The sequence below is a fragment of the Bactrocera neohumeralis genome, chromosome 4 (genome assembly GCF_024586455.1).
Source record: "Bactrocera neohumeralis isolate Rockhampton chromosome 4, APGP_CSIRO_Bneo_wtdbg2-racon-allhic-juicebox.fasta_v2, whole genome shotgun sequence".
NCBI lineage: Eukaryota > Metazoa > Arthropoda > Insecta > Diptera > Tephritidae > Bactrocera > Bactrocera neohumeralis.
In genome coordinates, this window is record NC_065921.1 from 46,293,591 (window position 1) to 46,316,152 (window position 22,562).

The 22,562-nt window shown below is 34.3% G+C and overlaps 1 long non-coding RNA gene across 2 annotated transcripts; it reads right to left on the reverse strand.

Moving 5' to 3' along the window:
* Positions 1–8,374: 8,374 nt before the first annotated feature.
* Positions 8,375–22,267, reverse strand: LOC126754709 (uncharacterized). Of its 2 annotated transcripts, XR_007666390.1 has the most exons (4): positions 22,197–22,267; positions 21,986–22,141; positions 9,335–9,478; positions 8,375–9,231 (listed from the first exon to the last, which is right to left on the reverse strand). It is a non-coding gene; the product is annotated as an uncharacterized LOC126754709 (long non-coding RNA). The 2 variants fall into 2 exon arrangements; XR_007666389.1 differs by lacking the exon at positions 9,335–9,478.
* Positions 22,268–22,562: the final 295 nt, after the last annotated feature.

A 22,562-nucleotide genomic window follows, 5' to 3' on the forward strand; every position in this document is an offset into this window, starting at 1 on the left:
CTTTGCTAAAAGCTTTTACACAAAAGCTCTTCGAAATATTCTGTCAAAATGACTTAAAAAATTAAATATTGAAATAGAAAACAAAATATTTTTCACAATTTTTCTTCTGGAAAAGCAGACCATGTCTCATTTATGTGAGGATTCTAGAGAGACTTTAACCAAATCGCTTTTTTGCGATGAAAATACATTAACTTTAGAGTATTTAAAAAAATTGCACTTATTTTTTCAATAACACATAACGACATATTTATTGTTTACAATTTTTTTGAAATATTTAATGCCTATGAAACAAAGGTAGTATTTCAGTTTACTACATTGCCATGTGTGTCACCAACGTAGTAAACAGAATACCATGATACCTTTACTATGGTATTGTTACTACATGTCTGTCTCGGGTATAACAAAAAAAATGTCAATCAAAAATCAAGAACGCGACAAAAAATAGAACTTGCTTTCGACTACATATAGAAAAATGCAAGATTCTGCGAAACGCAACAATATATTTTAGAATGATTAATTTAAACTAAAAAGGACTAAAAAGGGCTTCTTTTGATACAATTCTTGTTGATTTATTTTCATCGCTGTTTTTTTTACAAGCTTAAATCTAATTTAGCACGTGACATTTAGAACGCGACATATTTGTCTTCCATGATTCTAATGACGATTACTATAATAATTCCAATTCAAAAAATGAAATTGAAAACAAAAATAAAAATTCATATAAGAAAATAAGTAAAAATAAATGAGAAATGTTTTTTTTATGAAATATTTTTTTTCAATGAATATGCGGTTTGAGCTACTTTTAATTTCAAATGATCGTCACAGGAGATCGAATGCAGTTTTCGGGTTTTGATATTTCTTTTCTTGCTAAGCCACATGTTTTACCTATCTATATAAATAAATATACATGCTGAAAAAAGCAAAAAAAAAAATATTTTTCAAAAAAGTTATACTTACGGTAGCGAACGCGACACACTTCAAAAACCAATTAAAATATTTTGTATGAATATAAGATACTGAAACTTTTTTTTTTAATTTAGGTCACTAAAATTGATTTAAATATAAATTTGCAGCCACGTGTTACGATCGATCGCAAACTACTGATAAAAAATAATGATTTACGGACAAGAACGCGACAAAACAATATCAATGAAAGCAAAATAAAAATTTACCGTTATCGAGCTTCGTTTGGTCTCGTTGATTTTTTTGTATTCATTGTTGTTCCTAGCAAGATTTAATAAGACTAGTGCAAACATAATAAGAATTTACATATTATGAAAAAATACAAAAATAAAAAGGCATTAAAGGTACACAAATGCTACTTTCTACGCTATTTCAACTTTTAGGTCATTTTTCTAACAAAAACCCTTGAGATAAGCTGCAAATCATATTATATTATAAAAATATATATATTTTTTTTATATAATATCAGAAAAAATTATTTGTTTATCTCTATTTTAATTTTTGCTCCCGGTAGACCTTTCTATGGAAGAGCCCATATACTATTAGCTTTAGTGTGACTTACTTCTATCCATATTTCGATGATTTATTTTCATTGCGACGCCTCGAAGAAGACATCATCATATTTGCCCGTTCTCCACGGCTTGCAAGAATTAAATATATAGGATAACGCGTGGTGCTTTTCGCTCAGTTGTCAATTTTATTCTGATTATTCTTTTTCAAACTACTTCTATTTATACTTATGCTAAACAAAGGAATGGAAATATTAATGGTTTTGGGACTATTTGTATTTACATTCTTATTGTTCTTATTTTTACTGATAATGAAAAGTAATACTGACGCGCAGGTCAGTTGTTTTTCAAATCTTATGTGTACATATCTACTTCTAACAAAGGAATGGAAATATTAATGGTTTTGGGACTATTTGTATTTACATTCTTATTGTTCTTATTTTTACTGATAATGAAAAGTATTTGTACACATGTGTGACTATATCTACAACTAGTACTTATAACTATACATAAATATTTATGTTGTCTTAGCTGCACTTAAGTTGTAAACAATGTACTCGTATATGTAAACATGTACGTATAACCAAATACATGTGTAACTGTCTATAACTATCCCCTCCCTTAAACAGATGCGTCCCGAATCTGCTTTAGGTTACCTTCGATAGTTTTCATCATCAGGTCAAAATGCTCATTTGTAAAAAGGTTACTTGGTTGCGATGGGTTGGAAAATGTGCTGATTACTGTATCTGATCTTTTACATTTTAGGTACACAATTATGGTTGTTATTAATGTACCTGTTATTGAAATGAGGACATACCAATACATATTTCGTTTTGATGCATCTTCACTAAATTTTTCTATCTTCTGTAGGTTTTGTATGTGTATTTTATGCAGGTAAGGTAGCGTTGGGATTGTGGCATGCTCGGAGATATTCAATTTGAAGCGGTTCGTTAATTCAGGCACCATAGATGGACTTTTTTCGCTCACCGGGTACTTAACGGGTATGTATTATTTATTAAAATATCGTTGTCGTACATTATTAAGAATGTCCCCATCAATTCATTCGTTTGGTTTCCTTCCGTTAAGATTATATTCTGGTTGTTGACTAACAGAATGTTTTCGTCGATTTGGATGATCGGAGGTTCATGGTATGCTGTAGTTGTCTTACAGGTTGCCGAAATGTTGTTTAGCATTTGGTACATGCAGATATCAAATGTATCAATTTGACAGAAAGGGATAGTTACAGTTTCCTTGCAGTTATAAAGCGGACTACGGTATTTCCCGTATTTAGCAGCATATTTATTTCTTAAATCTAATATCGTGTTATTGTATACTACTGGAAAAATTTCTATTAATGGGCAAACAGAGTATACTTTTGGTATCTTTACCAAATATTTTAATATCTCATTATTAGAGTAGATCTTAACATTTCCAGCAGCCATAAGGGCACTTATACCTAGTTGGTAATTTTCTTGATTTAATACTTTCTTAATTTCGTTATCTGATAAAATTACATTATTTACTATATTTAATTTAGCGAGCGTAACTGAATAGACAACATTAGTGAGAAGCGAGATTACTCTTTGATTACGAACAGCTATTATCTGAAATAAGTCTGGATACATTTTATTTTCTACTTTCTCGTAATGATTGTACTTGAGTTTATTAATTTGAGAAGTTAACTCGTTTATCTTATTTACTAAATCTTCTATTAGCCTTGTTTGCCTTTCTCCTAATATCTCGAAATCACTGTGATCCGGAGTGCCAGCAACAAATTTCAATGCAGAACCTAAAAAATTTATTGATCTAGTTTTTCTACTGCGAAAGCTCAGTGCATTAATGAGGCGAAGCATCTCGTTGGCATCGGCCTCCAAGGATTCCTTTTTCTCTTGGTTTTCGAAAAGCTTTTTAAGGTTGGATACGTCAAGGGCCACTTCCTCAAATTCAGTTATGTTTATGGTATGTACAAGATATATGTAGGTGTCATAAATAGCTACTTCTCCTTTTTGAAATGGGATATACCTGGAGTGGCTGTAATCTAGAATCTTGGCCTGGATGGTGACCATATTGAGGAGCCTGTAAAAATCAGATATTTAGCGAATGTTGTCTTTATGTACTTCTTTTCCATCTACTAGGACAGTTGAACCTAAATCCTGTTGTACTGTTCTTTCAACATATCTATTGGTTACTTTAGTACCTCTTCGTTTGTCTAACTTAATAAAAATTTTTTGACCTGGGAAGAATTTTCTATCCTTCCGATTTATATTGTGAATCTCATTTTGTTGGTTCTGAACTTTTAGTAAAAGTTCTCGAATTCTCTCTTTCTCAGGTGTTGGTAAGGAAGATATAACATCTATCGGCCTTCGGTGGATCGTTGAATGGATTGAGTTGTTATATTTTGTAACTGCTACCTGCATTAACTCTTTTATGTCCGTAAGTCCATTTTCCTGTTTTACTGTTCTAGCAATTTCGCTAAGTGTAGAGTGAAATCTCTCAACTTGGCCATTTGTACTGCTATGCATTGCAGGTGCTGTGAAGTGCGTCATATCAAAACTGTCTCGAATGACTGATTTTATTGTTTGAGAGCAAAATGTTGCTTCATTATCTGTGACTAAAATTTTTGGGTTTTTGAAAAATCCTAATATCCTAATTATTGGTACTTTTAAATCTACAATTGAACGAGAATCTATGGGTTCAATGAATGCAAACTTTGAAAATTTATCCAAGCACGTCAAAAAATATTGGCCATTTGTACTATATATATCCATGTGCAGGATTTCCCCAGGGTAAGTGGGTATTGGGGTTGATTTCATAATCTGCTTTTTGGGATGTCTAACATATTTACTTTTCGCGCAAATGCTACAATTTTTCGCAAAGTCTGTTATCTTTTTCCTCATTCTAGGAAAAAAATATTCACTAATTAATTGGAGAATATTTTCTCCAGCGGCTCGATGAGCGCGATTATGTTCTGTAGCGATTGCTTCAATTTGATCACTTTCGTTTGTTAAGTCCATAACCAAGTTTTCTGTGTGTTTAAAGCGAACCGATGGAAATAGTTCTACAATCTCATTTTGTATTTTTCCTAGCACAGTGAGTGGGCAATGAATACCATTAACAACATCTGCATTAATAGCATCTTTTAGTAAATGATATAGGGACTGAATGTCGCTAAATTGAATATCGTGACGCTTATATCCAGGAAACGGAGAAGTTACTACACGGTCAGAAGTTTGCGCTTCTGATAAAACAATTTGATTTCTAAAACTATTGATAGTTGTTGGTACGGTCTGAATAAACTGGGTAAAAGAAAGCTCGCTGTTTGTGCAGCATTGTGTACTGTACTGATCAGTATTATCGCATTGGTTCATGTGTTGAATGTACTGCCGCGAAAGGGCATCTGCTACCACATTTCCAGTACCTGGTTTGTAATGGAATTTGGGCGCAAATTCTTCTACAAAACTTCTCCAACATTTTAGTTTTGTATTGGGGTTACGGTCCGAAATGGAAAATGTTAGCGGCTGATGGTCTGTAAATATGTTAAGGTTGTTAACGCCGTACAAATAATTTCGTAAATTCTGCAATGACCAAACAATCGCAAGCATTTCTCTTTCATTAGTAGCATAGTTTTGCTCTGCAGAAGATAGTGTGCGGGATATAAAAGTTATAGGTCTTTTCTCCTGCGATAGTACAGCTCCGATTGCTACAGAAGAAGCGTCGGTGGTTAAATCAAAAGGTTTACTAAAATCTGGAAAGCGAAGAGTAACATCTTCAGATGCAAGGATTTCTTTTAGTTTATTAAACGCCTTTTGAGCCTCCTTTGACAATGTTATTTGTTTACTACTTGAATGCTTCGTGTTTATATGGCCGTTTTCTCCCCTTAATATTTCCGTTAGCGGCTTTGCAATTTTCGCATAATCTCGAATAAATCTCCTATAATATCCTGACAGTCCTAAAAAGGAGCGTAATGCCCGAAGAGTTTTGGGTTCGTCAAATTTTAGTATGGCAAGTGTTTTATCGTCAGCTGTCTTAAGGCCATTCTCGGAAACTACAAAACCAAGGAACTCTACGCTAGTTCTGAAAAATTTGCATTTTTCCAATGCTATTCTCATATTAGCATCTAGCAGTTTTTTAATGATACTCTCTATATCGTATATGTGAGTCTCAATATTGGGAGAGAAAATCATTACGTCATCAATGTAAACATGACAACGTGCCCCGATATCTTCTCTCAATATGTCGTCTATCGCTCTCTGAAAAATACTAGGAGCATTTTTCAACCCAAAGGGCAACCTGCAAAATTCATACTTGCCGTTATTCACGGAGAAGGCTGTTTTCTCTCGATCCTTTTCAGCAAGAAAAATTTGGTGAAATCCCGACTTTAGATCGATCGTTTTAAAATACTTTGATTTTCCAAGATTCGTCAGAATCACATTTGTGTCAGGAATTGGATACCGGTCAGGAATAGTTTTTTCATTTAATTTGCGAAAATCTATTACCATCCGTAGCTTTTTGCTACCTGTCTCATCAATTCCTTTTTTGTCTACAACCCATACTGGGTTGTTATAGGGAGAGCGACTTTTGCGTATGATTTTGTTAGCGAGAAGTGACTCGACTTCGGAATTTACAAATTTTGTTGCAGACATTTGATAAGGATAAGATTTCGAATAAATAGGTTCGCTAGTTGTTGTTTTGATTGTCGCCACTACTTTAGTGTTATATAGTAAAGCTTCTTCTGGGTCTGCAAATACTTTTTCATATGATTTCAACATATTTTGAAACTTTAGGTTTGCCCTGGGCGGAATATTTTCGACAATAGTTTGCAATGTATTAATCTGAACACATTCCAAAAAACTTATCTGTTCCCTGCCATTATTATAGTTCAAATATCCTGTAATTGTATTTAAAACTCCGCCAATTTGCCTAAGGAAATCAAATCCTATAATTCCATCAAAACTTTTTAGATCCTTTAAACTATAAAATTCTGTTATTGTACCAAATACCTCTATCCAACATTTTTCGAAAATAGTTGTGGTACCATTAATGGATGATAAACTGAAAGGTTTTTCCAGTTTTTTGATTGACGTTAGAAATTCATGGTTAAATATGTACATAATTTTTCGCTGTTCCCTTGTCAATAAGTAATTTAAGTTCTTTCCCATTACGTATTTTAATTAACACATACCGCAATTGAGAATTGTTATTTAAAAGTTTAGTGCGACTATCCTTGGAAGTATTCTTCATTCTTTCACTTTCATATATTTGGTAATGATTCACATGCTGACCACAATTATTTTGTCTATTATTATTACTATTATTATTGTTCTGTCTTTGGGGATTTCCTGATCTTGTTCTATAGTTAGAACAATTGAAATTTATTAAACGCGTTTGCTGCCTATTATTATGCGCGTTGTTTAGTCGAGAAAAGCTGGGATCAACATCCATAGGCTCTGGTTGTGGTTGTGACAAGACTGTACTTTCATGATTATGTGCCGTGCGATATTGAGGATGAGACATTCGGTAAGAACCACTGTTTCTATTTGCGAATGCGTTAGAAAATGTGTAGCGTTGTTGATTCATTTCTAATTCTTGCGCTAAGGCTAAAGCGGTTGATAAATCTGCCGGGCGACTTGAAAACAAAATATCATTAAGGGGTCGATTTAACCCTGAAATGAAAACACGTAAGGCATCATTCCTATACTTCTCATTAAGAAGTTTCAAGGCTTCTTCCCCGTTATATTGCATAACTGCTTTATTTGTAAGGAGTGTCAGATGCTTCTCTACTGAATCGTAATAGTCCGTAATGGATTGTCTTCCCTGTCGCAAAGTGGAGAGTTCTTGCTCTAGAAGATATAACGGTCTTTTGTCCGAGTATGTTTGGTCAAGCCTTGCTATTATAGCATCAAAATTCAGGGGCGTGCTAAATGATGATAACATGGTATCCGCTGCTCCTGTTATTTTATTTCGTATTATGGCTATGGCTTGATAATACCTATTTGAGCCTAAGTACTTTTCATAAGGCTTCATAGCTGCTTTTGCAGACTGTCGCCATGATGGATATCGAACTGACTCACCGGAAAACTCGGGTACAGTCTTCACAATCGAGTCGCATTGGATATTTGTATCTATCTCTATGTCCTCGTACCTTAAAACTTTTGGTGGAGCAACATTTAAATTCAACGCGTCAACATTAGCTTGCACCTGCCTAATCTGTTCAGATACGCGCTGTTCCAGCTGATTCGCTACAGCTGTAGTGATTTGAATAACTAAATCGGTAATGGCTTCTGCGGTTAACGACATTTTACACCTATTTTTTTCGCTTGTCAAAAATGTTGTTTATTTTTACAAAACTTAGATCTTATTCCTAGCGTACAATTTCAATTTTCTTAGATAATTATATTATTATAATAGGTATGCTTACATTAAGTACAGCTTCATGTCCCGTTGTCCTGGCGTGGAATTGTTGACTTCTTTTTCCTTCCCGATTGGCCTTGGCGTGGGATTGTTGACCTATTTTTCTCCGATGCCCGATTTGTCGACTTCACTTGATTTATTTTTTAGGGTGTTCTTCTGCTGTTCTATTATCCTGACATAAGGATTTTGGGTACAGACTTACAAAAACTCGTTGGGCGCCAATTAAATATATAGGATAACGCGTGGTGCTTTTCGCTCAGTTGTCAATTTTATTCTGATTATTCTTTTTCAAACTACTTCTATTTATACTTATGCTAATACTGACGCGCAGGTCAGTTGTTTTTCAAATCTTATGTGTACATATCAACTTCTAACAAAGGAATGGAAATATTAATGGTTTTGGGACTATTTGTATTTACATTCTTATTGTTCTTATTTTTACTGATAATGAAAAGTATTTGTACACATGTGTGACTATGTACAACTAGTACTTATAACTATACATAAATATCTATGTTGTCTTAGCTGCACTTAAGTTGTAAACAATGTACTCGCATATGTAAACATGTACGTATAACCAAATACATGTGTAACTGTCTATAACTCAAGCATCATATAGTATGTCCACATGATGATAAATCATGACATTCGGAAGTGTGAAAATGTAGTTCCACTTTTGTGTTCGTTTAGCGTTTGCTGTAAGGTGGCGAAATGATTAGGTTTAACGTAGGCAAGTGCACTATTTTTTCACTGGTTTCGTGTGTGTTTGTTTGTTTCCTTCTGCCCAAAATAGAAGCCGTGTCCAATTTGTTATCCTGTACTAATACGTGAAAGTACAAAATGATGGACTTTCTACTGTATAACACCTCTGTCAGCCAATCGTACTAATCGGATTTAAGCGTATGTACTTATATACACTCAAAAAGCATTGAAACTCAGTTGCAAGGTCAATAACTATTGAATACAATATAGTCAAATGATTTTTCTGCTACGCACTCATGACACACAGCCACAATTTTATAAAAAATTATTGTTTTATAAAAGATTATTAAAAAATTTTCGCGTTTTTATTTTGTTATGAAAGACGAAACACTTCTTTTAATGCGCCACACTTGTACCACCACTCATTTCAAACTGTTTTCAAAACCATTACTCAGTTATGTACGCAATATATTTTTAAGGCTATCTGCGCTTTACGAGTATTTAGCACTTTTTTTCCTTTCAAATTTGTTTTGTTTTCGCCATTCCTATATACACACTCTTCGTTATCAATTTTTAGGCGCCGACATTTTATTAGCTCACTTAGCATTCATTTCCCCATTGAAGCATGTCAATTACCTTAATAGACCTGCAAATAAACGGAAAGGAAACACCTTGTTAACATGTACATTCGTACATATTTATACATATTTATTTAAAAGCTAAAGTATATACAATTAGCACATACATACATGCATAATATATAAATGTACATTAGGGTGTGTACAAAAATCTGATTTTTTTTTGCGTCGTACTCTGAAAGAGTAAAATTTTCTACAAAATCATAAGCTCTCCGATATATAATGCTTTCTTTTTCCTTGAATTAGAATATTCATCTGAAAAAAATAAATTTGCTTTAAAGTAATCAAACTTGAACTGTAAATATATTTTAAACGGTTAGGTTTATGAAAGAATCGTTAACAACCTTTTCGAATAGTGTTCAATATCCTACAAAATCTATGAAACGAGACATTTTTTCAAGTAGCTGAAAGATAGATTTGAGTTTTCGTAACTCATAATAAGAAAAAATATGCCACTGTAAGGCGGCAGACCTTCCCGTTAAAATTAAGATCTCATACTTGGTAATATTTTCTTAGATGTGCCTAAAAACGTATCCTTGAGAGTATCAAGCCACCATTTGTTTTCTACCCACCCTAATATAGTATACACATAAGTACATATGGTATATAGGCATAAGTAAATATTTACAATATATACCAGAAATTAGATGTCATTTATTGAATTCTTTCGCAAATTCATTATGCCTAATGTCATCTTAGTTTAATCCCTTATACAGATATTTAGAAGTCAATTAAAAAGTTTGAAGTTAACTGCTCTGAGGTTAACGGTACACCTTGAGCACGCGTGGTAGACCCAAACCAAGGTAACTTAAGCGGCATGATTAATAAAATAATGTCAAAATAATTAACAAGCGGTTGACCAAAAATCCAAAAAATACTGGTGATTTGTACTAGAATGTTATGAAAAAATTGCAAATTGACTATAAACTTATTTTTCAAACTTAAGTTTCTTAAATAACTTCTAATTTATCCTTCTCAAAAAAATCTAACTTATTTACAAAAGATGAAGATGAAGAAAATATTCCAAATATGTTGGCTTGATGAATTCTGCTCTTTTTAATACTATGAAAGCATAGCAGGACAATTTTCTTTCTGTATTACTAGTTTTCGAGAGACCGCTTTCCAACTGAAATATTTAAATTTAGAAGGATGCTACATATACGAGTAGATAAGGGTAGATTATGTTTAAAAACAAAAAAAGCAAATAGGCTGAAACTCATCGAAAACGAGAGACAAAATAGCAAGTATTAAGGGAAAAATAATTTACGGCTGCTGGGGTGGGCGGAGATCGAAAGGCATGGAAGAAACGTGACTGTGTTTTTAAGGATTAAAAATAAACCATTTTACCATCGATTTCCGGAGAAACTATGAGTCCTATAGAAAAAGTTATATGGTAATCTCACTTGTAATGAAAAGATCCTTAACTTTGCATATATCTTTTTTTACATAATATAAAAATTCAAAAAATAAAAAAAAATTTAATTTCAAATAAAATTTAATAGCCAAATAAAAAAATTCCGAAGTAAAAAATCAAATTTTTTAAAATAGTCAGTAGTTTTCCATATTAGTGGAAGCCCCAACTTTAAGATGGTGACACATTCTCTAGGAAAACTATTCTTTTAAGTCGGATATGCAGCAAACGGTAGAGACATCTAAGGGAGTTACTGCAGACGTTTGGCTTGCAGTGAGGCGATATTTTTTCCGAATTGATGTTTTCACATCTGTTACTTGGTCTGCTACAACGTGCAAAAATAGATCCAAAACAAGTAAGCATGTTCGGGCCAACCGAACATTTTATACTCTTGCAACTTGCTGGGATCAAAACCAGTGAAATTCTTTAAAGTGTAAAACCAATCATATAGAGTGAAGTCAGCCGGATGTTCTGATACTGATATTAGTTATATAAGAGATAGGTCAAGTTTTCGCCCAGTTTCATCTATTTTAAGCGCAAAGATACACTGTTATGAATAAAACCCTCGCTCATATGTTCATTGAGATAACTCACATTTTGCCCGATATACATATGCTGAATAAAGTCACATGGAAGTTCGAAAATCTGTATGTTATGTACATGGGGGCTAACGGAAGTATGGGTCCGAATCAACACATTTTTGACATACAGATATACCATCATAAGAGAAGGATTATCGCTGAATTTCATTTATACTATATACCTCATCCATTGAGCAATATTTGCGGTAAAAAGTCAACTATAAGTACTGGGATCCAAATATTGGGTATATAGCTTGAAACATTTCTGTTGAATTTAAACAATTTTTGTTCATCAAGTAGCATATACTTAAGGCATTATTTGCGTTTAAGTTTTATCCCGTTATATTAATTACTTCTTGATTTGTGTACTGGAAAGTGGAATTTAAAATTGTAATATGTCCAATTTCATCCATTTTCGTACTGTAACATAGGAATATGAGAAGAATGGCACGTACTAAATTTTCTCGAAATAGGTAAGAAGATATTTGGGATTTCACCACAAAAAGGGTCGTCTAGTTTTCGCACTGCCGTCCATAAAGCATTCTCATACTATAACGGAGGTAAAATTTAGTTTCTCTGGTATATTTAGTTATTGATTTATTGCGCTTTAAGTCTTTTTTAACAGTAACATGGGGAGTGAGCGGGTATAGCTTTATTGGCTTTGGATATGTGTATATTAAACTTATTAAAGGGTATTAGTTATGACACTTTATAGTTTTTCGATTAATAGCGTTTGCTGGGCGTGGCAGTGGTCCGATTATTTTTATGGGGTTAAGAGAAGTCGCTTGATTATGCAAATAAAGCCGAGATAATTGAAGCCTTTAATGTTAAGCTTCCATTTTCTGTATTCAAATAAATTTCACAATCCTGCGTGCATACATTTCAAACATATTAATTTGACGGCCACTCTAAATAGTTGCGCACGGCGCTCAACAATATTCGCGATGATTTGATAGTCAACAAACGCTGCAAACGTCACATTGCATAAAGCAACATCCGCATGACTACACTATGTGACATTTATGTAAACAGAGACTGCTTTCACCGACTTGGAGTGCGTGATATCTAGTAATTTCTGCGTGGTAGTGTGTCTGAGATATGTCAGAAACTGGCATACAAAAATAAAATACACTTTTGGCACTGTTGTTGTTTTGCAAATGAGTGTGTTTGTACGGTGAGCTACCGTTAGGGAATAAATATTGCTATAGATCAGCCAAACACTCTAAACTGTGACATGTGTGCTCGATTTTGTTGCGTTTTTTCAAATGTTGCCTCTTCGCATAATGTACTATTGCTGAGTAATGGAAAGCAGAAAATTTGTTCGGAGGGACTAAAGACCTCAAACACAAAACAAAATATTTTTTGTTGCAATGGGGGTTGAATCATTTATTGATACTGAAACTAAATTGAAACTTCCGAATAATTTCAACAAATATTTGCTTGTGATGTTGTAGGGACAGACAAATGAAAACAAATATTCACAAAATGTTTCATTATTTGTTCAGTTTATTTTTCAAATAAAGTAATGAAGTTCGGGTGTAACCGAATATTTCATAGTCTTGCAATTTGCCAGCATCAACGCCAAGAAAATACCTTCAGGTGCATAGGGTTCTCTCAATTTCATTGAAGTAACACACACACTTACCGGTATATTCGGTATAAGGTAAACTAGAAGTTCGAAAATCTTTCTATTAGGTATGTGGATTAAAGAAATTATTGAACCAATTCAACCCATTCCTGCCATGCAGGTATACTATTATTATTCTTCTTCTTTATTTGTAAATTCATATTCGAATATTGGAGATCATATAACAGTTAATAATATTTTCAAATATAATAAGCTTATTATTATTAAGAAAGGATTATTGCTTAATTTCTATAACATATCTCATAGATTGACCTATAATTTCAATAAAAAGTTTGCTATTGGAACTTTGATCCACACATTCGATATCCGGAAACTAGAGCAGTTTTGGTGTGATTTGGAGAATTTTGGGAAATAAGGTGGTCCACCTTAAGCGCAGTATACGCAAAGTTTTTCCCGACATTCATTAGTGTATGATTCTCATTTGGAAAAGGGGGAGGGTCAGATGGAATTTAAAATTGGGGAAAGAGGGACTGTGGTTGTAGTCCAATTTCCGTAGTTTAAGGTTTCTAAATGATACAAACAACCGTTTGTTGAACAAAACTAATAAACAATTAATCTCGTCACCCTTATTATATATATTTGTACAGACGGACTTGTCATACTAATCACGCGCATATATATAGTTTTTCGGCTTTTTGTCGTTTCTTACTAGCCATTAAAAACTTCGCAGCATACTTAATTTACCCTGTTCAAGGTATATTATTTTATGGAAAATGGTCACTTTGGTACCGCTCACACCTAGTTGAAAGCCTATATCTCAGGAACTACTAGACCAACTTCAACCGAATGTGATGTATGTGGGAACCCAACAATTCCCATTTCATACTGTGGGAATGATCCAAATCCAACAATAACCACCCCTACTATATATATGCCAATAACACAAGTTTAAATTTCATCTCATTCTTTTACTTCCTATATATCGGGTGATTTTTTTGAGGTTAGGATTTTCATGCATTAGTATTTGACAGATCACGTGGGATTTCAGACATGGTGTCAAAGAGAAAGATGCTCAGTATGCTTTGACATTTCATCATGAATAGACTTACTAACGAGCAACGCTTGCAAATCATTGAGTTTTATTACCAAAATCAGTGTTCGGTTCGAAATGTGTTTCGCGCTTTACGTCCGATTTATGGTCTACATAATCGACCAAGTGAGCAAACAATTAATGCGATTGTGACCAAGTTTCGCACTCAGTTTACTTTATTGGACATTAAACCAACCACACGAATGCGTACAGTGCGTACAGAAGAGAATATTGCGTCTGTTTCTGAGAGTGTGGCTGAAGACCGTGAAATGTCGATTCGTCGCCGTTCGCAGCAATTGGGTTTGTGTTATTCGACCACATGGAAGATTTTACGGAATTTAATGGAAGAACTGAACTTGGTTGACATGTGGTTTCAACAAGATGGCGCTACATGCCACACAGCTCGCGATTCTATGGCCATTTTGAGGGAAAACTTCGGAGAACAATTCATCTCAAGAAATGGACCCGTAAGTTGGCCACCAAGATCATGTGATTTAACGCCTTTAGACTATTTTTTGTGGGGCTACGTCAAGTCTAAAGTCTACAGAAATAAGCCAGCAACTATTCCAGCTTTGGAAGACAACATTTCCGAAGAAATTCGGGCTATTCCGGCCGAAATGCTCGAAAAAGTTGCCCAAAATTGGACTTTCCGAATGGACCACCTAAGACGCAGCCGCGGTCAACATTTAAATGAAATTATCTTCAAAAAGTAAATGTCATGAACCAATCTAACGTTTCAAATAAAGAACCGATGAGATTTTGCAAATTTTATGCGTTTTTTTTTAAAAAAAAGTTATCAAGCTCTTAAAAAATCACCCGATACAAATCAAATACCAATAAATATACCAGGCCAAACCTAAAATATTAAAAGCATACATTATAGCACCAACATTTCAGTTAAAAATTTCAAATTATTTGCTTAATTACGCCATCAATAATTAAGTAAGTATTCTAATTATGAACTTCTTAAAGAAACTTATAAGTCCTTTTTGCATCTATACGACCACAATCAAGAAAATCAGAGTACACTTGTGTTGTAGAGATCGCAGTATGCATGTCCCTACCAATCCAATGCTGCTTTGCTTATCAGTAGGGGTTTATATGCAGTTCACTCCTGTGTATTGGTACTTGTATGCTAGCAGGAACTGATTTGCGCGCCTGGCTGCTGATTTAACGGGTACAACGATGTGCCACGTAATCCAAGCGTATCTTTGTAGTAGAATATTGCATACTGACAGGCAGTTGTTGTGCACTCTCATTATAAGCGCATTACGTATACGCCACAGTGGTTTACTTTGTCAATACGGGTTTTACAATCACACGCACTCATACATATTTATCTTTTTTATAATGGAGGTTGCATTGGAAAATGTTCATTTTAAGCTGTATTCGTCGCCAATTGTCGACATTTTTAATTAAATTAAATAAAGTTTTTCTTAAAGGACATCTGTGCATTAACTTTGCATTATTCTAATATTTACTTGATTGCAATCGACAATTGCATGCTTCTGAGGAGGCAATTCCTTTGTTATTTGGCACTAAGACATTTGTATATCTCGCCTCGCTTCGTGGTTGGTTTTAATTAAAGACATCTAACGTTCTTATCGCTAAATGCTATTCACACCGAATGACAGTTGCACTTTATGTGCCTTTGGCTATTCTTAATTGTTTGCTTTATTAAAAATAAGGAAGTAGAATTAAAAGAAAGATAAATATGGATTTGAGTACAGTATTACTTTAATTTTGTGAGAAAACTAAAGAAGATACTTGACTGCCATCCTAGTGTTTAACATTTGCCTTCGACAGGCTGTCTGAGTCTTCCAATTTAAAAATAATTTCCATTTGTTGTTTCCTTCGGCACTTATGTGGGAGTTTATCTTTAATTGTGCATTTGACATGTTCAAAGAATTAAAAAATATGTTCACTTTGCATTCTTTCCATATACTAATTGCATAATTAAACTCAGGAAGATTTTTCTCCCCATTCGATAATTAATGATTTTCGAAATACTATTTTAAGATATAAAAAGTTGAGGCATTCTCTGGCGTAAAGGGTGAATTAAAAACCAAAGAAAACAAAATAAAATGTGATGAAAGTTGTATGTGTGTGATGTTGATTGAGCGGAATGCCATTCTAGTTTTATAGTTCGCCGTTAAAGATAAATTATGTGGCATGAATTGAGTAGAAAAAATGCAATTTCATTTCCTTCGATCTTCATTTCTGAACATTTTCTCGTCGAACTCATTTAGGGTATGTGTAGAGGCACTAACGAGCTTTTATTTGGTTGAAAATTGAATTACAGGAAAAAATATTAAAAAAGGAATTAAATTGATAAGATATTTAAAAAGACAAAGCGGTATTATTAAAAATAGTAATGTATGTGCATTATTAAATATTGTCCATTTGCGTGGGCAAACCCAGCTGAGGAGAAAATTTCATTGATTACGTTAATATAGGAAGTCGCTAGCGCCAAGACTTGTAGCTCTTTTGTGGCTGTTTTGCAACAAGTCTTGGAGTTAGTGGCACCTCCTAACGGATAGTCGCAGCAACCGTGTTGAACTCTTAAACCGATTACCTGGGTGTGTCATCATACCCTCTCTTTTAGTTCTGAACCTGAGTTTCACGGGTTTTTATAGGATGTTCGACGCGTACGCAGGAGTAGGAAGTGTGTATGGTAGCTGAACTGTGTCTGCATACACACATTAAGTACCATACCCAATCTACACCCACTATTTTTTTAGTGCATTTATTTTTATACTCTTGTTGCTATAGAAAATAATAGTTTTGTGCCTACCTAAAACTATTCGAGATAGATATGAAGTTATATATATACATATATACTCTGTGCCCAAAAAATAAGGTGACATTGTATTTATTTTGAAAATTCTTTATTTATTCTTCCAAATCAATTTCATCCCCTTCAAAGTAATCCCATTCCGTTGCTATGCACTTATGCCAAGGGATTTTCCAATCTTCGAAACACTGGTTGTAGTCACTTTCCGGGAAGGCCTTCAGTACCGTCTTCGCTGCGGCTTGAATCACTTCTATCGTATAAAAGCGGTGTCCACGGAGCGGTCTTTTGAGCTTGGTGAACAGCCAGAAGTCGCACGGCGCCAGATCAGGTGAATACGGTGGTTGAAATGATCACGAATTACGAAGGCAGTATGGGATGGTGCATTATCGTGGTGTAAAAACCAAGAATTGTCTTTCCACAATTCCGGCCTTTTTAGGCGGATAGCGTTACGCAAACAACGCATAACATTCAAATAATATTCCTTGTTGACTGTTTGACCGGTTGGAAGGAATTCATAATGCACAACACCACGATAATAGAAGAAAACAGTCTACATGACCTTGATTTTTGAGCGACTTTGGCGCGATTTTTTTGGTCTCGGCTCTCTTTTGGCACTATATTCGCTCGATTAATCGGTTGTTTCGGGGTCAGCCAGTTATAATGCGTTTCATGACACCCTGGTAGTCGGAAAGCATCGTTTCATACACTTCAACACGACGCCTTTTTTCCAAAAAAAGCGCAATGTTTTCGGTACCAGTCGAGATTTGACGCGCTTGAGGCCCAAAACATCCTTTAAAATGGTATCGGTTGAGCCTTTCGATATGCCAACTTCATCAGCAAGGTCTCTAATTGTTAATCGACGGTTTTTCAACACCAAAATCCTTGATTTCTTGAACGTGAGCTTTGTCGGTTGAGGGTGATGGTCACCCTAGACGCTCTTCGTCTTCGACACGTTCACGGCCGTCTTGGAACTCACTATACCACTTGTAAACATTTTTTTTAGACATAGCCTCATCACCAAGGGCTTTCTGCACCATCCTCAATGTATCCGCAGCAGAAAATTGATTCCGAAAACAAAATTTAATGCAAATTCTTTACTCAACAAATTTCGACATCGCAAAAAACGAAAAGCTCACTTTTAGCAGCTCACAAACGACACGTATCTCAAACACTAATGAATATTTTGACATGAAATTTGACATACATGTGACTGACAGTACTACCAACCTAAAAAAAAATAATTCTCCAAATCCTTTTACGCGCAGCTTAAATTCAAATGTCATCTTATTTTTTGGGCTGCTTAATTTGATATATACATAATAATTTCTACTGATTCTTTCACTTTCGAGTATTCAAATTAAGCAGCAAGCAATGTATCGAACAAAAAAGTTGCGCTAAGATAAGGTTTAGACTCAGTGGCGTAGATAGGGTGGGGGGAAGGGGGCGAAGGGGGCCGTCGCCCCGGGCGCAACGTCTTGGGGGCGGCAAAACGATCTTTGCCGTGCTTTAATATTCAGAAAAATACGTCAACAAATTTTTTTTACAAAATTTATTATAAATTAGCGTGTCACTCTCACAGTTACCCTATGCTTTGAATGTAACAAATACTTTCATTTCTCCAAATTTTCAAAAATGGTATTTAAAAACTCCAATTCGGGCAAAAATTTCTGCAAATTGTGTCAAAAGTGTACAAGATATAGGGCGAAGATGGGTTTTTCTTATGGCTTTTAATAAGACGTCTTGTAAATTTAATATCAATTTCCTCAAAAACCGTATTGTGAGAATTTTGGAACTTCAGAATTTGCGTGGGTTCTAGTTCCTAAATTTTATATACCTAATATCGAAGATATTTTGTAAAAATTCACTTTTGCTCGAACCACCTTATGAAACTTGTAGGTAGGTAGATAAAGGGGGCGGCAGAACATCCTTGGCCCCGGGCGCCCGAAGTTGTAGCTACGCCACTGTTTAGACTGACCGCGTTAATCAAGTATACTCCAGAACTTGAGTACTTTTAATTTTATGAAGGTAACACACTATGACCGACATATGCGGCATAAGGTCAGCCAAAAAAACCGGAAATATATGTATGTATAATAGTTAGTTGTGGTAATTCTGTCACCAAATTTATACATTTTCTACATTATGTTATAAGTATTATTACCAGTCATTTGGGTATTTTTACGTATTGAAATATACGATATAAAAGCAAAGGAGAACTTGAAATCCTTATATTGGATATATGATGGTTAGAGAAAGTATTGGGTACATTATTATCAGGGAAAACTCTCTACGAATTTCAAAAATATATCTTGCAAAAGGATCGGTAAAAAGTCAACATAAGGCGCAGAGATCCAGCTGCAGGTATCTGAGGCCTTGAATAATTATCATTTGATTATAGTGAATTTAGCTTTGAGATACTATTTGTGCAAAGTTTTATTCCAGTATTTTCTTTGGTGCTTGATTTGTATACGATAAAGTTGAAGAATCACATTGAATTTAAACTGTGTTATATGGAAAGAAAGCGTGGTTTGCTCGTTTCCACACCGTTACTTAGAGAGGATAATGTTAAGTACCCAATGCGTTTAAAATTGGTCGTAGGATAAGGGATTTTACATAAAGGTGCGCGGTGAAACGCCCACTGTCCAATTTTGTTACAAGCCCCAATAAAGTCCTTTCCTGCAGACACATCTACTTGTATTTAGTTAGCTACCGCTTCTTTAATCGCAGTTGGAGATATACCAAAAATAATGATACTCAACGAAATTGGTTGATTAGACAATAACGGTTTGGGAGATATGTATATTAAACCTATTAAACGGCGAGGCTACAATTTTTTAAACGTTTCAAAACCGCAGATGGCCCCACATAATTCGATGTACCAAATAACATTTTTATATCATTTTGTAGAGCTTAGTTTGGTACTTGATAAGTTTTTTATAAGCGTTGTAATCTTTGGTTTACGCTCATCTGTAACACCAAAATCTCTCGAGTGCCAGGGAATATGGGTACCAAGCTTTATTAAGATATATCATATGAACATTTACCGTATGTAGCTCCATATCTCTTACCATTAATTTTAAGTTCACCGTTAGGTGAACAGAACTGCTGCAGGCCCTGTTACGATTGTGGTTACTTTATATTTACACGTCAGCATTTCCTATCATACGTACATATATACAAATACAACGCCTCTAAATTCAGGTGACTTTCTTCCAAGTTGCTCGGTAATTAATTGGGATCATCAGTGTTAATTACTTCCGGCCTCGTGAGTAGCATTAGATGGCAATAACTTGCTCAACGACATTACTTTAACATACTTATTATCAGTATTTAGGAAAATGTGAAGTTCTGTTGCATGGCAAAACAAGTTTTATAGACGAATGCTTAGTTTTTGGAAAAGTAGTGATACTAAATTAATAGTGCCTGCGCTCTTTTGCTCTTCTTATCTAGCTTTTTAACATAGTTTTATTTTAAATGGCGGCAAACTTCCTTCGACAGAAAACTTTCATTGGCTAGTTTCCCAGATTGATTTTTTTTTAACTTCAACATTTTGATGAAATATAATTTTTTGAGCAAGTCGCAATACTGTACAGAAAAATATGTTAATTTTTTCTTTAAAACTTAAAACTTAAAAAAAAAATTAAACGGGTTTTGTTTACTATTTTCTAACTGAAACTTTAATATTGATTGTAAATGTTTACGATAAAAACTAATCCTCTGCAATGTTACCTCGTTGCCCATTTAACCGAAGGAATCGACAATCAACGGTTTTGAAGCACAAACATACACTTGTAGAAGTATTTCTGATAAGTTTATTGCCAGGTATGGCATTCACTTGCTCGTTGCTTTATATGAGTTCATCCTTAGGCAGCGAAACCAAAAAAATCTTAGTATGAACGACAAAAGCCATATCAATTGTGGAGACTGACACCAAATCAGTATACACAAGCAACCAGAAATCACCGGTTAAAAGCCAAAGGCTGCCAACAACTGGTAGATGATGATTGTAGAAGCCTCCAAAGGAACCGCAAATATCCGCATCCGCGGGTTTCATAACTGTATATACTCAATTGGTATGTGTGTGTTCATTTCGTTAATGTCTTCAAAAAGCAATGTCTGTGAGGCTGTGTGTGTTTGTACACGTTTATTTATTTGTTTGTTTAACATTTGCAATAATCTGTTATTGAGATTTGTATACCCTGAACAGCGTAAGTACATGCCAGAAAATTAGTAACACGCGAAAGGAAATGTCGGATAACAATCAAATATTTATACACAATTGTGGCCCCGCAGTTTTTGAGATACGCCGATACCGATACCGATATTGAAACACTATAGCGTATAGCGGCATTAAAAACCGAACTATCAAAATCAGATTCTTGTGTGAAAAAAATTATTATTTGACGAGATATCTCCACAAAGTTTGGCACGGAAGGCAAAGTTGCAATACAAGTATCTCATAAGTTTTTTTCGCATTTGTATAGCTGAACTTTGAAAATCAAGTTATTTTATGGAAACTTCTTTATTTATCTAGGATACTCTAGCATCAGTGCAGCTGAATTTAAAGTTTTTTTTATTGTTTTTGACATTCTTGCGAATGCGAGTATGTAAGTTGCTAATTTTGTTGAGTCTTGCTGAATATAAGCACAGGGAATAAATATTAACACATACTTATGTCGCAGCCCAATTCCTTTATATTGTATTTATGTATTTATTTAGTTCCTTATATAATTATAGATGTAAGATTATGCTGGTGTAGATTAAATGGTAAGGGGGGTTCAAATTTTTTTTAACTTATTAAATTGTTTTATTGAATTCTGCAACATCTCTAGAATATTGTCCTAAATTTTCAAGTTGATCCGATTAATACAGCGTTGAGAACTTGTGCGCTCGAAGGTTAAGTGCGACGTCTTTAAACGCGTTTTTCTCGAAACTGTGTTTTTGAAATCGGTGGCTACGATTTTTTGAAAAGTTATGTACCGATTTAGGGAAACGAACTATTTTTTTTTAAATACAACTTATTTTTTTAAGACAATAAATGGCGAAAATTTTTCCAAAATTTAGATTTTTTGTTTAAATTCTGAGAAAAAATTAAATTTTATTTTTTTTACTTCATTCAATCACGTTATATATGCACTAAAGGAATATTTTTGGTTGTTTAGTTTGATGAATCAATAATTAGTTATGCTGTCTACGGCGAGAACACTTCTTTGTTAGACAACCAGGAGATGGGGTATCAACGGATAAATTTTCAACATTTTATATCAAAATTTCAGGAGATATTGTTCAAATATGTACCTTTGATATGCCTGTTGAGAGTGTTTGAAGTTAGTAGACGGGTTTCTTTGTAGTCCCTGAACATTTCGTGAAGTCTCATACTTATAGTTAGTGAAAGTGCCATAGTTTAGGTAACAACTTACCGGGAGACTGGACCTTTCAATTTGGATACTGAACCTAGCAAATAGATAAGTAAAATCTGTTTTGTATGAAAAATTTTATTTTTACTTACTTGCCCCTTTTCGTGGTAAATTTACACAAAATAAAACTTTAATTAGATTTCCCCATATAACAGCGAAACAAAACGTGCATTTAATTTAATCTGCCGTATTGCTTTGCTCGATCAGCTGTTTTCTCCTTTTTTCGTTTCTCCTTCTTCGCTTTGCCTTTTGGTTACGGCATTGCCAACCACTAAAAAAGCGAATAAGATTTTAGGACAAAGGACTGAATATACCCATTGACAGGTGTTCCCAACTATTTTCTGGCAGAGATATGGCCTCTGAAAATAGTTTGGGAGGTACACCAGAGAATCCTTTTCGGAGGAACTCAAAGATTTTGAGAACCCCTCCAAAAGGTAAAAATGAGGAGACCACCGCTT